Source organism: Hippopotamus amphibius, chromosome 13, assembly GCF_030028045.1.
Source record: "Hippopotamus amphibius kiboko isolate mHipAmp2 chromosome 13, mHipAmp2.hap2, whole genome shotgun sequence".
In the NCBI taxonomy this organism is placed as follows: Eukaryota; Metazoa; Chordata; class Mammalia; order Artiodactyla; family Hippopotamidae; genus Hippopotamus; species Hippopotamus amphibius.
Window position 1 is genome coordinate 29,457,379 of NC_080198.1, and position 17,238 is coordinate 29,474,616.

The window sequence follows — 17,238 nt, forward strand, 5'->3', positions numbered from 1 at the left end:
GAGGCTGGGCCATAGAGGGAAGTAGCTTGCCCTAGTCACCCTCTTAGTAGGTCCAGAGCCAGGTTTGGAGGGGGGATTTGAACCCAATCTGTATAACCCCATGGTCCGCTCTCTCAGCTACTATACAATAAGGCTTTCACACCAAACAAAGCAAAGTGGGGTTCTCAGCGAATTCATAGGAACACCCGCTCTGGGCACACAGGCATTGTGAAGATATAGGAAAAAGTGCCTGTTGCCAGGAACTGGCCTACAGTGCATCTACAGGCAAGATGAATGACAAGGTGGGAGCCTGGGGCCAACACCCCAGGCCCAGCTGATGGGAGCTCCTTGAGATTGGGCACCGTGTCCTTTCATCTTTGCCCCCCGGTACCTAGCACGGAGCCTGGCTCTATACACATTTACTCAATGAAGAGTCTGAACTTGTATTTGAAGGATAGATTGGATCTTTCTTGCCAGAGAGTCGTCTGGAAGTCCTTGCAAGAGTGGAGAACAGCTGAGCCAAGGTTTGCTGTACGTGAAAAACAGAAAAGTAGCAGACAGGTCCATCTGGAGTGAACTGTCACTTGCTGCATCTATCAGGACACATTCCCAAGCCCTGCAGGGACTATTTGTCACCAGACGCCCTTTCCTTCAGCTTTGAAGTCCAGATTACAGTAATGACTCCATTACCAGTGAGTTACAAATCTTCAGATGGATTTAGATGGTTATAGAAAAGGCTTGCTCGCAAGGGAATAATAAAGGAGGGTGGGTTGAGGGATATTTGTAAACCCTGATTCTTTGGCCAAATGGAGACAATAACTAAAAGAATGGCAAAAGTAGCTTTGGGTGATTTTAAAACCAATATTCCCTTCTTTTAGGTCGTAAAGCTCTGAACCATCTTTTACTCACTGTACTTCTTTGTCTTCTCCATACAATCAGCCACCATATCTTATATGTTTGTAAAGTATTTCCTGCAGCCACCCTTCCCTCCTGTTTCCACTGCCTTGCACTGAAATCAATAGCCGTGGCCTGAAGCCCATGTTTTCTCAAAAGCTCCCTTAGAAATCACTAGTGCAAAAGATTTTAAGTTTAATTAGGCCCCATTTGTTAATTTTTGTTTTTATTTTCATTACTCTAGCAAGTGGGTCAAAAAAGATCCTGCTGTGATTTATGTCAAGGAATGTTCTGCCTATGTTTTCCTCTAAGAGTTTCATAGCGTCCGGCCTTACTTTCATTTGAGTTTATTTTTGTGTATCGTGTTAGGGAGTGTTCTAATTTCATTCTTTTATATATAGCTGTCCACTTTTCCCAGTACCACTTATTGAAGATGTCTTTTCTCTGTTGTATATTCTTGCCTCCTTTGCTATAGATTTGGTGACCATTATGTGCATAGGTTTATCTCTGGGCTTTCTATCCTGTTCCATTGGTCTATATTTCTGTTTTTCTGCCAGTAACATACTGTCTTAATTACTGTAACTTAGTAGTATAGTCTGAAGTCAGGGAGCCTGATTCCTCCTGTTCCATTTTTCTTTCTCAAGATTGCTTTGGCTATTTGGGACTTTCTGTTTCCATACAAATTGTAAAATTTTATGTTTTAATTCTGTGAAAAACTGTCATTGGTTATTTGATAGGGATTGCATTGAATCTGTAGATTGTTTTGGGTAGTACAGTCATTTTCACAATATTGATTCTTCCAGTCCAAGGACATGGTATATCTTTCCATCTGTTTGTGTAATCTTTGATTTCTTTCATCAGTGTCTTATAGTTTTCTGCATACAGGTCTTTTGCCTCCTTAGGTAGGTGTATTCCTAGGTATTTTATTCTTTTTGTTGCAAAGGTAAATGGGATTGTTTCCTTAATTTCTTTTTTCTGATCTTTTATTCTTACTGTATAGGAATACAAGAGATTTCTGTGCATTAATTTTGCATTATCCTGTGACTTTACTAAATTCATTGAAAATGGGACCTAACTAAACTTAAACGCTTCTGCACAGCAAAGGAAACCATAAACAAGACAAAAAATCAACCCTCAGAATGGCAGAAAATATTTGCAAATGAAGCAACTGACAAAGGATTAATCTCCAAAATATACAAACAGCTCATGCAGCTCAATATAAAAAAAAAAACCCAATCAAAAAATGAGTAGAAGACCTAAACAGACATTTCTCCAAAGAAGACATACAGATGGCCAACAAACACATGAAAAGGTGCTCAACGTCACTAATTATTAGAGAAATGCAAATCAAAACTACAATGAGGTAGTTTTAATTTGCACACCTCACACCCATCAGAATGGCTGTCATTAAAAAATCTACAAACAATAAATGCTGGAGAGGGTGTGGAGAAAAGGGAAACCTCTTGTACTGTTGGTGGGAATGTAAATTGTTACAGCTATTATGGAGCACAGTATGGAGGTTCCTTAAAAAACTAAAAATAGAATTACCATATGACCCAGCAATCCCACTACTGGGCATATACCCAGAGAAAACCATAATTCAAAAAGATACATGCACCCCTATATTCACTGCAGCACTATTTACAGTAGCCAGGACACAGAAGCAACCTAAATGTCCATCAACAGAGGAATGGATAAAGAAAATGTGGTACATATATACAATGGAATATTACTCAGCTGTAAAAATGAATGAAATTGGGTCATTTGTAGAGACATGGATGGATCTAGAGACTGTCACACAGAGTGAAGTAAGAGAGAAACACAAGTATCGTATATTAATGCATATATGTGGAACCTAGAAAAATGGTATAGATGATCTTATTTGCAAAACAGAAATAGAGACACAGCTGTAGAGAACAAACATATGGACACCAAGGAGGTAAGAGGAGGGTAGGATGAATTGGGAGATTGGGACTGACATACATACACTATTAATGCTATGTATAAAATAGATAACTAATGAGAACCTACTGTATAGCTCAGGGAACTCTACTCAGTGATCTGTGGTGACCTAAATAGAAAGGAAATCCAAAAACAAGGGGATATATGTATACATATAGCTGATTCACTTTGCTGTACAGTAGAAACTAACACAAATTGTAAAGCAACTATACTCCAATAAAAATTAATTAAAAAAAAAAAAGAAATCACAAGTGCAGATCCTTTGCTAGAGAGACAGGAAAAGTGAGGCCTGTGGGGTGGAAGACTTTCCTGAGATGACAGTTTAGGGAAGAGTTAGGGCCACTAACAAGCATTTTCACTCCCAGATTGATTATTTTCAAGTTTATCAGCCAGGGTTCTTGACTGTAAGCCACAGAAATGGACTCTGATGATTTTAAGGGAAAGGAGACATCATGCAAGTACATCAGAATTGCAGGAGGAGGGGGGCTGAGCCTCTGAGAACAGGCAGGAGCCAAAGGGGACTTGTCAACCAGGGCTACAGTCATGCTACCACAGTCTGATCAGGACACGCTTCCCCTGCACTGCTGCTCCTGACACAGTGCAACAGTGATGCAACCTCCAGCTGTCCCCTCCCTGGCACCAAATGTTTGAGGCAGTGCAGTGGGAAGTAGACACTAGAGAGATCAGCAGGACCAGACATTCAATGGAGTGGTGACCCTTTCTCATAGGGATATGGGCAAGGGGAGGAAGGCTATGGGAAGGAGTGGATGCTGGCAGTCAGAATACCAGGAAATGTTTTAAACGCTGAACTTCCCTTGTGTGGGCCTATTGTTCCAAATGAACCTTCTGCCTTTGTTTTTCAAGTGCACTTTGATCCCACCTGTCAGACTACTTTGTACACCTTACAACATGTGGCTTCAGTGGTATAGAGGTAAGACTCCATTAACCACTACTGAAAGCCTGCTTCATGCCCTGCCCACTTTATCCTCATCCCCAGCAGGACTGCACCATAGCTGTCCTCAAATCATATTCCCTACGTCAGTTGGGATGGTCTAATGGTTGTCAATTCTTCTCAACTTCACCTCTTTACTCGTGCTGTTGTCTTTACCTGGAATGCTCCCCCTAAGCTCCCAGCATCATCCAAATTTTACCTGTGACTCAAGGGTCAGTTCACATTCTACCTTTTACAAGACCTTCCAGAACAGTCTAATCAATACAGATGTCGCCTCTACGCACTTACCCTTAACTCTCACTTGACAATCATACACTCTCTCAAACTTTGGTGCCTGAGCCAGAGAAGGCACTCAGAGTAGATCTGCTGAATGAATGAACTGAATCTTTACTCACCCTTCAAGGCCTAGCTCAACTGTCATTGCCTCTGAAAGCTTTTCCTGATCCCCAGGGGCAATTAGTCCCTTGCTCTTTGAGTTCCCACAGTACTTTGTCTGTAGCTGCACTGTAATACTTATCACCATACCTACTAATCATTTGTTTGTCAGCCTTCATTAAACCATAAGCTTCCCACAAATAAGAATTGTATCTTATTCTTTCTTGTACATATTATATCTGGCACATACTACACTTGAGCTGTCCAATATGGTAGCCACTAGGTTTCCGTAGCTATTTAAATTGTTATTAATGAAAATGAAATGAAATAAAAATTCAGTTCCTCACTTGCATTAGCCACATTTTAAGTTCTCAATAGCCACACGGAGCTAGAGGCTACAGCATTAGATAATGCAGTTATAGAACATTTTCATCATCACAGAACCTTCTAATGGACGGCACTGTACCAGGCATTTGCTATATAATAAAATTACCCTGCATTTGAGAGTTCACTATGCATTGTGCTAAGTGTTTCATGTACATTATCTCATTTAATTCTGAGAACTATACTCAGAGGGTAATAATAGGATCATCCCCATTTTACAAATGAGGAAACCAAGGCACAGAAAGGTTAAATAAGTTGGCCAAGGTCACACAACTAGCAGACAGCCAGGGCAGATTTTACTATTCCCATAGTCAAGTCTATATCCATAATCACTGAACTATGCCTCTTTTGTTGAAGCAAGTACAGTGCAGTGTAAATAAAATGGACTCACAAGTGCAAATTCAAATTCTAACTCCCCCACGTGCTAACTGTGAGAACTTGGAAAAGTTGTTCATTTTCTTCCTAAAATGGGGAAAGGCATAGTTATTTTCCAGGGTCTCTGTGAAGAATGAATGAATAATGTGCATGGTGGATTCCATGTAGTGCCCAGCACATAGTAGGTTTCCAGTGAATACTAGCCATGTTCTTATGCAATGTTTTGTCCTCTAGGGTGTCAAGAAATTCTTAGTTGAGTTATAAGCACACAGTAAGCCTTGATAAGTATTATTTTAAATGATTCATTCTTATTCTGAGATATTACCCTTCGCTCCGTCCCAGTATTTTTTTAATGTGACTTTTACAAATCCTTTGACTTTAGCTGCCCACTCAATTTATGTCCTGTTATTACTGTAACATGATGGAGGTGGAAGGTGGAAATAAATGTTGCCTTCTATAGCTAGGAAACAAGAGCACCACAGAAAAGAAGGAAGCACCTCAGTCCACGTGAGCAAAGGAAAGTGGTAGAGTTTTAACAGGAGAATTTCAAGCAACAGCCTCAAAGGAGGTATAGGGCTACCTTTTCTCCTAAATGACTCAGTCCCCTGGATTGCTTGAAAGAAATCAAACCAGCTTCTTACTAACCTGACAAAAGCACGTAGTGAATAAGAAATGCCACAGTTCAGCCAAGCTGTTACCATACCAACTGTAAGGCCAGATGAAAAAACATCTGAGAGTGAATCAAATTACACAAAATCAAGAAGGAATAGATCTGCTGCAAGTTGCGTGTGTGATAGAACAAAAGGTATGGCTGGATTTTCAAGGATAAAACATTGGCCAATATATATGCGTGTGTGAGTGCATGTGTGTCTATGTATTTTATATATATATAATATATATATATAAAATCTGTATATAGATAATATGTAATCTAAATATACATAATATATGTGTATACATACATATAAATCTCTCTAGGCTCTTTGCATTGCTTTTTCCCAATGTGCTATGTTTATTCACGTCTCTGGACCTTTGTTGCTGAATGTTGCAAGGAAAATTCTGAATTGAGAGAGTTTCAGCTGCAATTAAAAGAAAATCCACTTCAAACTTGCTTAAGTAATGTCAAACTTGGCCAACATTACCAAAAGTCCAGATGTCGACTAAAACTTCAGGTTGATTTGATCTAGTGGTTCCAGCTATGCTTTCCTGGGGTTCTCTCAGATCCCCTCTTCTCCATGTGTGTTGGCTTTGTCTGCAGGCTGAAAAGGTGGTGGGCATTCTCCTAGGTCTCATATTCATGCATGGCCCTGTGGTAGATTAAATTCTTTCCTAGAAATATTTAACACCCTCCCCATCACTCCCAGGAAGTGTGGGCTTGATACTAAGCTTAACCACGTGACTTTCTTTAGCCAATGAAACATTGGTAGATGTGATGGAGCCTACACTTGAGATACGCTTGTGTATTTCCCCTGGTACCCTTACACCTCTGCCATTGTCTTGAGAAGAACATGTGTAGGCTTGCTTACTGGTCCTGGGGTGGAATGGGAGACTTTGGTGTATAGCACATGCTAGCTTAGCTGATTTCCAGACTCTAATTAGTGAACCCAGCCAATCTTAGGAGGACTGAATTACCCCAACAAGCAAGGCCTAGATCACTAAATAGATGCTTCTTGCTCTATGGTGCTAAGGTTGTATGGGGTTTTGCTATGCACGTTTTTGTGGCAAGAGCCAACTGATAGAATAATACCCAGATCTTATTCCCATAAGATTCAGATCAAGTTGTTTCATAAACTCCCCAGAAAACCTCTCCCTGCATCTCACTGGCTGAAGTTAGGTCACATGCTCATTACTGGCCAGGGGGGATGGGCTTACCCCTAGACAAACAAGGTATTTTCCTGGAGGACAGCCTATCTAAGCACATGGGGCACTTGGGGAAGGGATGGATGTCTGAATAAAATCAGAGATCTGTTTAAAGGGGGAAATGGGTGGTAAGATGGCAATATTCTCCATCCCTACCTTTCCCTGGCCTCAATTCAAGTCCTGACTCATCTATGAAAACTGCCAGAGCCCTCTAACCCATCTTGTTTGCTTCTTCCTATTGAGTCCAAACTGGACTGTTCTCTTAGTACAGAAATGCGTATTTGTAGATTACTTCTCAGACAGCATCAAGAGTTTTTCTCTCAATCACTGAGTTTTGGTTTCAACCCAAGTATATCAAAGTGGTTGAAATTTTAGAGTCTGTGGTCATATCTGGGTTCAAGTCCTGGACCCACCATTTACCAGCTTGGTGGCCTAAGGAAAGTTATTTACCCTTTCTACGCCTCAATTTCCTCACATGTAAAATGGGCCCATAATAGTATTGCCTTTACAGGTTTGGGGTGAATGCATCAGTTAGCACATATTAGTGGGGTTTTTTCCTATTAGAAGAATTGAGAAAATTGTTCAATGGTAACCATTCAAAGTTTGGGGAGTATTAAAATTGCCTAGTCAGATGATGTCAATGAAATATTCTTTCAAAGTCAAGAGGCATGTGTCCTCTTAGGAAAGAAAAATAGAGAGTTCCATAGTCAACAGGGAAAGAAGACATAGGCTGTGAGCTTAACACCAATCCTGGTGGAGTAACCAATCCTTTGGTTCCATATTTGGTTAGCCCCATTTTGATGGGTGGTAATGAAAATCTGCTTCGGCTAGGTTAGGCAAGAAGGGAAGGTCTACCACATAGGATGCAGACTATCTCTTTGAACTCTGGGGAAGGAATGCAGAGACCGGAACCAGAGCCTAGGGCCATTGGAATACTTTGCTTTTTTCTCTTGAGTATCTCAGAGAGCTGCTTCATTCTACTTCCTCTCTACAGACCATCTTTCTCTGCTCTCTATCTTCATGTCATAATTTGGTGTTTCCATTTTTTTCATGTCATACTTCTAGTCACCCTCAGAGACTGACCTCCTGTCTCTAAGTGCCATTTCCAAATTCTGAGGAAAAGACTCTCTTTGGCCTCATTTGGACCAGATGTCCCCCCATCCATGATGCTAGTGCCAACCGGATGCCAGGGACCCACATCTGAAGAAAGAGTGCCATTCCCCGAAAAGGGAGAACTGTAACCTGGGCACATGCTTCAAAAAGATCCCAATCATTTACTTGTCCGATTTAGGAACGGTAATTCCTGCCCAAGCTCCAAACCACCCCGGCCCCTATAATTCTTATACAGAAACTCTGGAGAATGATGTGCAATTTGGTTTGTTTAGAAATGTCTCCAGATGATTCTAATGATTAACAAATTTAAGGAATTTTTTTCTTGGAACACTCACGATATGGTGAAAAAGAAGAAAAATAAGACATAAAAAAGAGGTTAAGATGGATTTTTCAACCTAGAAAAGGTAAGACCAAGAATCTTTGAGCATAGAGAAGACTCAACCACAGATAATATCCAGCTGTTTTTTGCCTTCACAAAGTGCAATACAAAAGCATGAGGTTACATATAAAGAAACATTTCTTAATAGAAAAAATGTTGTTAAAACTAGAAGAACTCTGTGTCTCTGGGGCAGACTCAATGTGCCTGAGGGTGTGTGAGTAGGCCAGCTGACCTTTCAGAATGCTATTCAATACAGCGTCTGTGATCCCAGGGTCAGGATCAGAATCAAACCAGGCTCAGAAACAGAAACCCAGAATGGACTCAGGTTACCCAGAGAAGGAAAAAAGTGAGGGAAATGGTTCATTCTAATCACCTCTGATCCATCTATTGGATCAGATGTACACTCTGATCCTTTAAAGGCTGGGGGCTGGGATACCTACGCGGGTTCATTTCACAGGCAGAGAAGGTGGCAGTGGCCCCAATCCCACCTCCTCACATCTCCCAGTCTTGGTCCCAAGGCAAGATGCTTTTTTGGTCCAGACAGATGGAACCTGGTAATCGATGCGATGTTGATGGTTACCATAGGGAGGCCTGCCCCTTATTCGAGCTTCAGGTACATGCATGAAGAGGCGAAGCCAGGCGTCGAATCAGGTCTTAATCATCATCCAGTCAAGCAGGCCATGACCAGGGCTAAATCTGCCGATTCTTATTTCTCTCTCTCTTCATCCTCAGAGGCCAGTCTGTCTCATGGTCTGAATGTTTGTGTTGCCTCCAAGTCTGTATGTTGACATTCTAATGCCCAACGTGATCATATTAGGAGGGGGGCCTTTGGGAGGTAATTAGGTCATGAGGGCAGAGCCCTCAGGAATGAGATTAAGGCCCCTATCAAAGAGGCCCAACAGAGCTCCTTGGCTCCTTCCACCAAGTGAAGATACAGCCAGAAGTCAGCAGTCTATGACCTGGAAGATGGTTCTCACCAGAACCCAACTATACTGGCACCCTGACCTTGAACTTCCAGCACCCAAAACTGTGAGAAATACATTTTTGTTGTTTAAAGCTACACAGGGTGCAGCGAGAGAGTAGCACAGACATATATATACTGCCAACTGTAAAATAGTCAGTGGGAAGTTGTTGTATAACAAAGGGAGTCCAACTCGAGGATGGAAGATGCCTTAGAGGACTGGGGCGGGGAGGGTGGGGGGGACTCGGGGCGGGGGGAGTCAAGGAAGGGAGGGAATACGGGGATATGTGTATAAAAACAGATGATTGGGGCTTCCTAGGTGGCGCAGTGGTTAAGAATCCACCTGCCAATGCAGAGGTCACGGGTTCGATCCCAGCTCCAGGAAGATCCCACATGCCGCGGAGCAACTAAGCTCGTGTGCCAAAAAAAAAAAAAAAAAAAAAAAACAACAGATGATTGAACCTGGTGTACCCCCCCCCCCAAAAAAAAAAGATATCAGGATAAGCACATTAATGTACAGTGAAGCTTATCAATGGTTGTATGTGAAATTAAGGGAAATTAATTTCACATATCTCCCTAGAGGTGGCCTGTAGGGATTACGAAGGTGCATGATAAAAATTTTGGGGGTGATGGATATGTTCATTATCATGTTTGTGGTGATGGTGTCATGAGTATATATTTATGTCAAAATATCATTATACTTAAAATGTACAGTTTAATGCATGTTACTTATTCCTAAATAAAGCTATTTTTAAAAATTAAAAAAAAAAAAAAAGCTACACAGGGTGCAGCTGTGTTACAGCAGTCAGACTGGACTAAGACAATCCTCCTCTTAGTTGTTACATCTGATGGGATGAAGCTTGTTTTCAGGGCCTATTCCTTACAGGTTTGAAGCGGAACCGTCAACCTCCCGTCCTGCTTTCCCAGCTTCTCCAGACTGGCAGCTGATGAGCTCCCTGAGCCAGGCTTGTTCCAGCCCCCTTGCCACCCCCCCCCCAACTTCTTTTGGTGGCTGCACAGTGGTAGATACTGAGATTCCGATCCATGAAAAAGAATGGAACTGGAGGACCCCCACTTAGATCTCACGTCTTTACCAGAGGTCAACGGTCAAGTAGCTGTAAATAAAGTGATAGCTTCAAGCGTATTCTTGTTCCTTAGGTATATGGCAGTCTTCAGAACCTCACAGGGGATGGCAGTGGGAAAGTGATTGGCAAGGCAGGATTCCAGCATTCCTGGATCTCAGGGGACTATCACCCCATTAAAACTCCAGCAGAGTCAACGTCTGTGAACACTAGAACGCCAGCAGTCTGGCCGAGGCACTTGGGGAGCACTGAATGGTTCTTAACCGTACTTTCTTTTCACAATGTGTGCAGACATTTGGCATTTGTTTTCTGATCTTCACCTCTCAAGGGAAAACAGAACTTCAAAGATTTCAAACTTCAAAGAACACAAGCAAATTAACCTGATATGGTGGAGCTGTAGCCTATGTCTCCTCCTGTCAAATCGCTGTGGATGGTTATCTGAACTTCATAAAGGAGCCCTGTGAGGAGAGGGAACGTAACGGTTCCCTTGGGTGCCAGCTCAGATGGCCACAGCACAGGACCCTAGGTCACGGAGCGCTCCAACACCGTGGTCCCCACACGGGCCCACTCGGCACCTTCCCCTCCAAACGTGCCCCTAGGACTGAGACAGACATTTCCCCAAGGGGATCCCAGAATGCTAATCCCTTGAAGTGTTCCTCAGAAAAACTTCCTGAGTTCCAGCAAGTCTGGGAGTGTTCTGTCCCAGGTTCTCCCCCCACCCTTGCTCACTCACAAGGCAGTTTAGCAAATTAAAAGCAGTGAGAACTCTTACAATGAGAAAACCCTTTGGGCTTTGTTTAGCTCAGAGAATCTTAAGTCTCTCTTACCACAGAGATCCTTTTATTTATTTTTAATGTAATTCCTATTAAGATTCTGTGAAGCAAACATTTCACCAAACATAGAAACCCTGACTCACACTCATGTCTGCAGTTCAAATGAGAAGCACCCACCTTCCATGGATTTTCGTGCCCGGCACCCCTCCTCCAACTTTAATTTGACATTTGTTGGTATAGATTTTTACTGTTTTATAAAGTGCTCTTTACAGCAGTTTTTCATGCCAAATTGACCTCATCATTAGGGGTTTGATGGTATTTCAGACCAACTAGATCCGGCTCAGCTCTCGAGTTGGGACATGTAAACAAGGCATGAGAAACTTTTCATAACGACACACAGATCTAGACAGTTCAGGCAACACAGTCTCTGAAATCCATTTACAACTACTTGCTGCCTTATTTCACTACTTAGTTAAAATACCATGTCTGAAAAAATACATGTAATTTTCATTGTCAGTATCAAAAAAAAAAAATGACAGTAATTGTAATTTCCATGAGCGGAACGATCTGTTACAGGAGAAATGTTAACACTCTCAGAAGTCTAAATCCTTTACGGGGTGTGGCGTATCCTATAATCTGTCTGCTGGGTTTAAGTGCTTTCCTTTAGAGTCCACCATGTTTATAATTCTATGCACAGCTCCAGACACCCCTGTTTTGAACGTGTCTCCTGGAACTGAAACGCGGTGCCATTTATTGACGAGGCAGAAGGGGGTGAGAGGTAATGATTTCTGACTAGTGATCAATAGGGTAATCCTCCAACCTATCACAGACTCCCTACGAATGGAGGGTGGCAAGGCTGGTTTTCCTCAGCTTCAGTTCAATACAGCTGTTACAGCTACGTGGGCACTAAATTACAGGCGAAAGCATGCTGTGAGGTGTGCATCACGTGGCGTAAGCACCACGGGGCAGGCAGAGAAGCCACAGCAAATCACTCGCTGACAGTGTTGGCAAGATAAGCCCACGATGGTGTGGCGGCCAGAGGCGGGGGCAGCAATCCTATCTGAAAACGGTGGGCTGGTGAACGGAGTGGGGCTGGACAGCGGTATTTACGGCAGAGTTTGCCCCCAAAGTATAACTCAGACAGAGAGTTTCAAAACTGCCCATTTATTGTTTCTGTCAGCCTTTCTAGGTCGACTGAAAGGAGGCCTGCTGATCCTGACAAGATCAAAATGACCCTTGAAACCATTAGATAACGGGCTGCACTCACAGTACCTCGTCCTCTCTACACGGTGCCTTTCTGTGGGAATGTGAGGCAGGACAAGAAAGCCACTCTGTGCAAAATCCACGCAGGAGCACAGGTGCTCACCTTTCCAAGCTGAACTCCTGCTGTGAACCCAACGTCCTCGTGTCCTACACGACACGTCAAGGAACACTGCCTCCTTTATCTGAACCCCCCAAGGAACACCCATGCCTTTCCTTTCAGCATTTTGCCAGGATAACGGAATGGAGGGTAGAGTGTTGTACTGGAGCTGATGGAGTGAGCACACAATAGAGGCTTCCCGCAGACTTCCCAGTGATTTTGTAAATGACTTGGGCTGGGACGGGTGCAGGAGGACACCTACAGCAGAACAGAGGGAAAAGTGCTCTTCTGCTGTGGAATCTGGGTAAAGCAGAACCAGCTTGATGCCCAGCCCAGTCTGGAGTTTTAGTCAAAGGATTCACAATTGACCCACCCCAACCCCAATAATTGAAAGCTGTTTAAATCTCAAGAAAACACTAAAAAGGGATTCCATTCATTTCATACAGTGAACATTTCACAAATCTTTCCCTAAGGTAGGACCAGCTACATAATTTGCAGACCCCACTGCAAAATGAAAATGTGGGGCTCCTTGTTCACAAATTATTAAAAATTTCCAACGGGTGACAGCAGGGCTCTTCTGAGACCTGTGGAGGCCTGTGCTGCCTTAAGGGCTTTTCTTTCATTCATTTATCCATCCATCCATCCATTCATCCATCCATCCATCCATCCATCCATTCAATCTCTTTGTCTTTTTCTCTTTTTTTCTCTCTCTCAAACAGAAGGGACCCTATCCCCAAGTCTTTGTCCTCTCCCTTTTGAGGTTTCCCCCATGCTCTTTCCCAAACCAGGTCTGCAGAACCTTCCCTGGTCTCTCTCCATTCTGGCTCTGTCTTAGCTCCTTATCATGTAACTCCACTTAGCCTCTTGCTTCCTTCATTTTCCTGTTTACCAGGCCCAGATTCAGTGCTGCAAAGGATGATGCAATTGAAGCTAACTTCATACAGGCTTCCTTACTGACAGAGGCATGGGGGAGAGATTTAAAACACTTAACTTTCAGGATTTTATTAGTATTTGTTAATTATCGATCACTTGTTATCAGGCATTGGAGGCTGTTTGTCATCTGTAAAATGCAGCTGTCACTGATCTCTGGGAACTTCTATTCTAAAATAGGCAATGATGACAGTGATGATGGTGACGATGATGGGAAGTAGCTCTTGAGCACCTGCTATGTGCTAGGAATGTGCTGGATTTTTTATACACATTAGCTCCTTTAGTTCTCATAGCCACGAGAGTACCTGTTATTACCATTTCCACGTGCAGAAGATGGACTGGAGCTTAAAGAAGTTGTCAGCTTGCCCTTGTCCACAACCTGGCCATCTGGCTCTCTAGTGTGGGTTCCTGATACTATCAAATAAACCTGCAAACGAATGAAAGCAATTAGTTTTCCTCCCACACTGCCTCTCTGCTGGGCATACAATTAGGTCCTTAATATTTGCTGAATTAATAAGTGTATTCTTTACTAGGTAAAGGAAGAAGATGAGGGTGAAAAAAAAAAATGGAAAATGGAAAAGAACTGGCCAAGTCTGGTCAGTGAGAGACTTGAACTGTGTTCAATTTCCAGTACTTCCTTCATCCTGTGGTTTACGGAGCTTTAAGTAGCAATTGCTGAACACCCACCTAGCTTTGGGGAACAGAGGTCTGGTCTGGTTCATTTTTGTACCTTTACAGGTCCAGCATGGCAGCAACCAGTTGCTCCACAAGTGTTCCTTTGATGGAATTAATTTGAATGGAATGGAACTGAATTAAGTCAGAACGTTTTTGTTAGAAACTGGTTTTAAGTTGAGAAACCTCTAAAGGTAAATTAAACAGACTTAATCACTCTTTAAAAGTGCACAAAACAACAGTGGGCAAAGCCCAAACAGCCCCAGATCCCTGGGCCTCAGTCTGGGGGAGCCAGAGGAGCTCCCGGGCCTCCACATGCCCAGCCTGCCGTCTGCTCGTTCTCTAACTGTGATGAAGGAATTAAGTGGAGTCTTTCCATGCTTCCACACGGCCGCGGATGGGTATTAAATAATGTTCCTTTAAGCTACTGAAACTGCTGCATGGGGATTCTGCCTCATCTTTATGGATGCCTTGTCATAATTTCTAGAATTATAGAAGCCATCCCATAACTCCCTAGGCTGCGAGGAAACAATATACGAAGTTTTTCTTCCCTCTCAGCTTGGAGAACATAAAATAATTTTTCACTACTCAGAATTAGAATAGATGAATTTAAATACATTGGCTTACATAAAGCTCTGAGTTGGGCTGAGGAGAGCTCACTGTGCTGGCAGGTCTCAGCTTCCAAGGGAAAAAACAGAGGCTGGGATAGGTGTCCCACGCAGGGAGGCTGAGATGTCCCTCAGCACATGCTGCCTTACCTCTCATCCTGAACAGGCCCAGGAGAGGAACAGGCAATGTTACTCTCAACAACTGGTAGTTGGTCCCAGTCCTCCTTCTCCTTTCTCCCTCTTTCCCCCTTCTACACCCTGTCCTCTTGCTCCCTACCCCTTCCATTTTTCGCAACAAAAATTTATAAAGTGAGATCCAACCCAGGTCCCAACACAATCCCATGAGATGGGGGGCGTCACTTGTTTTCATTACTTCCGCCCCCACCATGCAAACACACTGTGTAGATACAGAGAGCAAAGTCCAGCCCAGCGACGTGGCTCCTGTGATCTCATACCCAGGCAATAGCAAAGCTAAAGCTCTCACCCCAAACATGTAAGTCTCCATCTCAGTAAGTTTTTTCCCAACCCGACCCTCAGGCTCAAGTTCAAAAATCCCACACAGACAAACTCAGTAAAGGTAATAGGGGTCCGCAGCATCGTCTGTCTCAGTTACTAAGAGCTTACTACTAAGTGAGAGGAGGGATAACATGCTCAAGGTCACACAGGTAGTACAAGGTCACATGGCTAGCACACGGTGGAGAAGGGACTCAGCTCAGGACTCTCTGACCCCAAAGCTATGAGTGTAACTACTCAGGTACACTGCCTTTCTATAGAGACATTAACCCTTCACAAGACAGCCCCTGAGTGGCTGCATACGTAATTCTGATCTTGGAGGAGAGCAACTAGGACAATAATTTACAAAGAAACTAAGAAACTATCAGCCAGCTGGTCCATCGTGTGGGCTCTGCTCATCTCCCAGCTTCCATGAGGGGAGATCCAGACACCTGTGGATACGTCCCTCCTTCCACCAGGCTAATACACACATGCACATGCGCATGCGCACACACACACCAGAACTCCGAAGAAGGTTTGAGAAATTCTTTACTTCCACCTCTCTGAGTTCAGAGGAAGGTCAGGCTTTGGCAGTAATGTTCAGGCTCTGTAACTTATCTCTGTGCATTTTGTAGAGGGTTCTTAGCCTCACTAGCAATTTTAGAGCATCCCCACAGAACCAGCACTTCAGCTACAGACCTTCTCCTTCATATTCTCTGCCCATCTCACAACCTCCCTCTTTCCTTTCATCTCCTTCTTTCCTCTACTCAGATACCACCTCCTCTTTGTGAGTTGCCAGTCATTCTATTTTCTACCCAGTTCTACTCCTAATAAGAGAGGAGCTTCAAATCAAGAGGATGAAAGTAGGCATAGTGGGTGGAGAAGACAACTCTATAGTGGCTGAGCTCTGGGTGGATTATTTTAAAGAAACATCTTGCCATTTTGCCCTGTAAATATTAGCTTTCTGGTAGACTATCTTGTATACCTTATTATACCTTATTACTTTACCCATGAGAAGTGTGAGGCTCCAGAAAAAAGGGAGGAGAGAGAAGAAAAAATAATCCTATCCAACCCTGCTACGTATGCTACACTAACTGAAATGGATATTTATTATTTTGTTGCAATCCAATAACACTTTTTCTTCTTTTGGTATCAGTACTCCAATTTTTTTTTTAATAGCTTAGGAAAGACATAAAGGGCTCCTGACATTGTTTGAATCTTGTTATGCCTGAAGCCATATCTTCCCAGGGAATATTCCGTTCTAAGAGCAATAAAATCTTCTTTGGCTTTAGCTCATTTGAGTTTGGAAAAAGAGTCATCAATGAAATATTTCTCCCTTGAAATGGTAATGCTATCCAGATCTTTCTGGCCAAGACTCTATGGACATTTGCAGATCTTTAACTGTGACATAATAGCCCTGGGCAGTGAACCAAAGCTTTTTGGTGGTTGCTACTGTGGGACCAACAGTGCCCAACCAGGGGAGGAGAGTCCTTGAACTAGAGGGAGGGCTCTGCTCCTAATAAGGCTCTTCTCCTACAGTAAACCAGGAGCATCCACAGAATGGCACCTTCCCACTCCAGCTAAGAGCACATTCACATCAGGCCCAGAACAGGACCCCCCTACTCCTGCATGCAGCTAACAAAAGATAAGCCTGGGAAACAAGGAATAAAATGAAAAGACTGCAGTCCTGGCTTCACAGCACGCTCAGAATACACCCCATTGTTGTGAGCGACGGAGGGGTGCCTAGAGCACTTGTTAGGACCAAACCTCCTAACTTAAGGCAGCAGTCCACCGTGCTCATCCATTCTTCTGCTCTCCCTGGCCCTCTCTCTGTGTCAAGCCTCTCCACTCACTGTAAAGGCCAGGCCTACCTCTAAGGGTAAACAGGCAGGTATGTGGCTGTTTATTTAGCCACCATCCAAGCTTTCTCTTCCTTTACCTCAAGGCGTGGTTACCAGGAGTAACTAATGCAGATGCAAGCGGCTGAAGCAAGCCCCTTGGGGGCCCACTGATTAGTGGGCTCAGCTAGAATCAAAATTGAGTTTGGAGTCATGATTCAACTTGTCCTGCAAATACTTAAGTGCGGC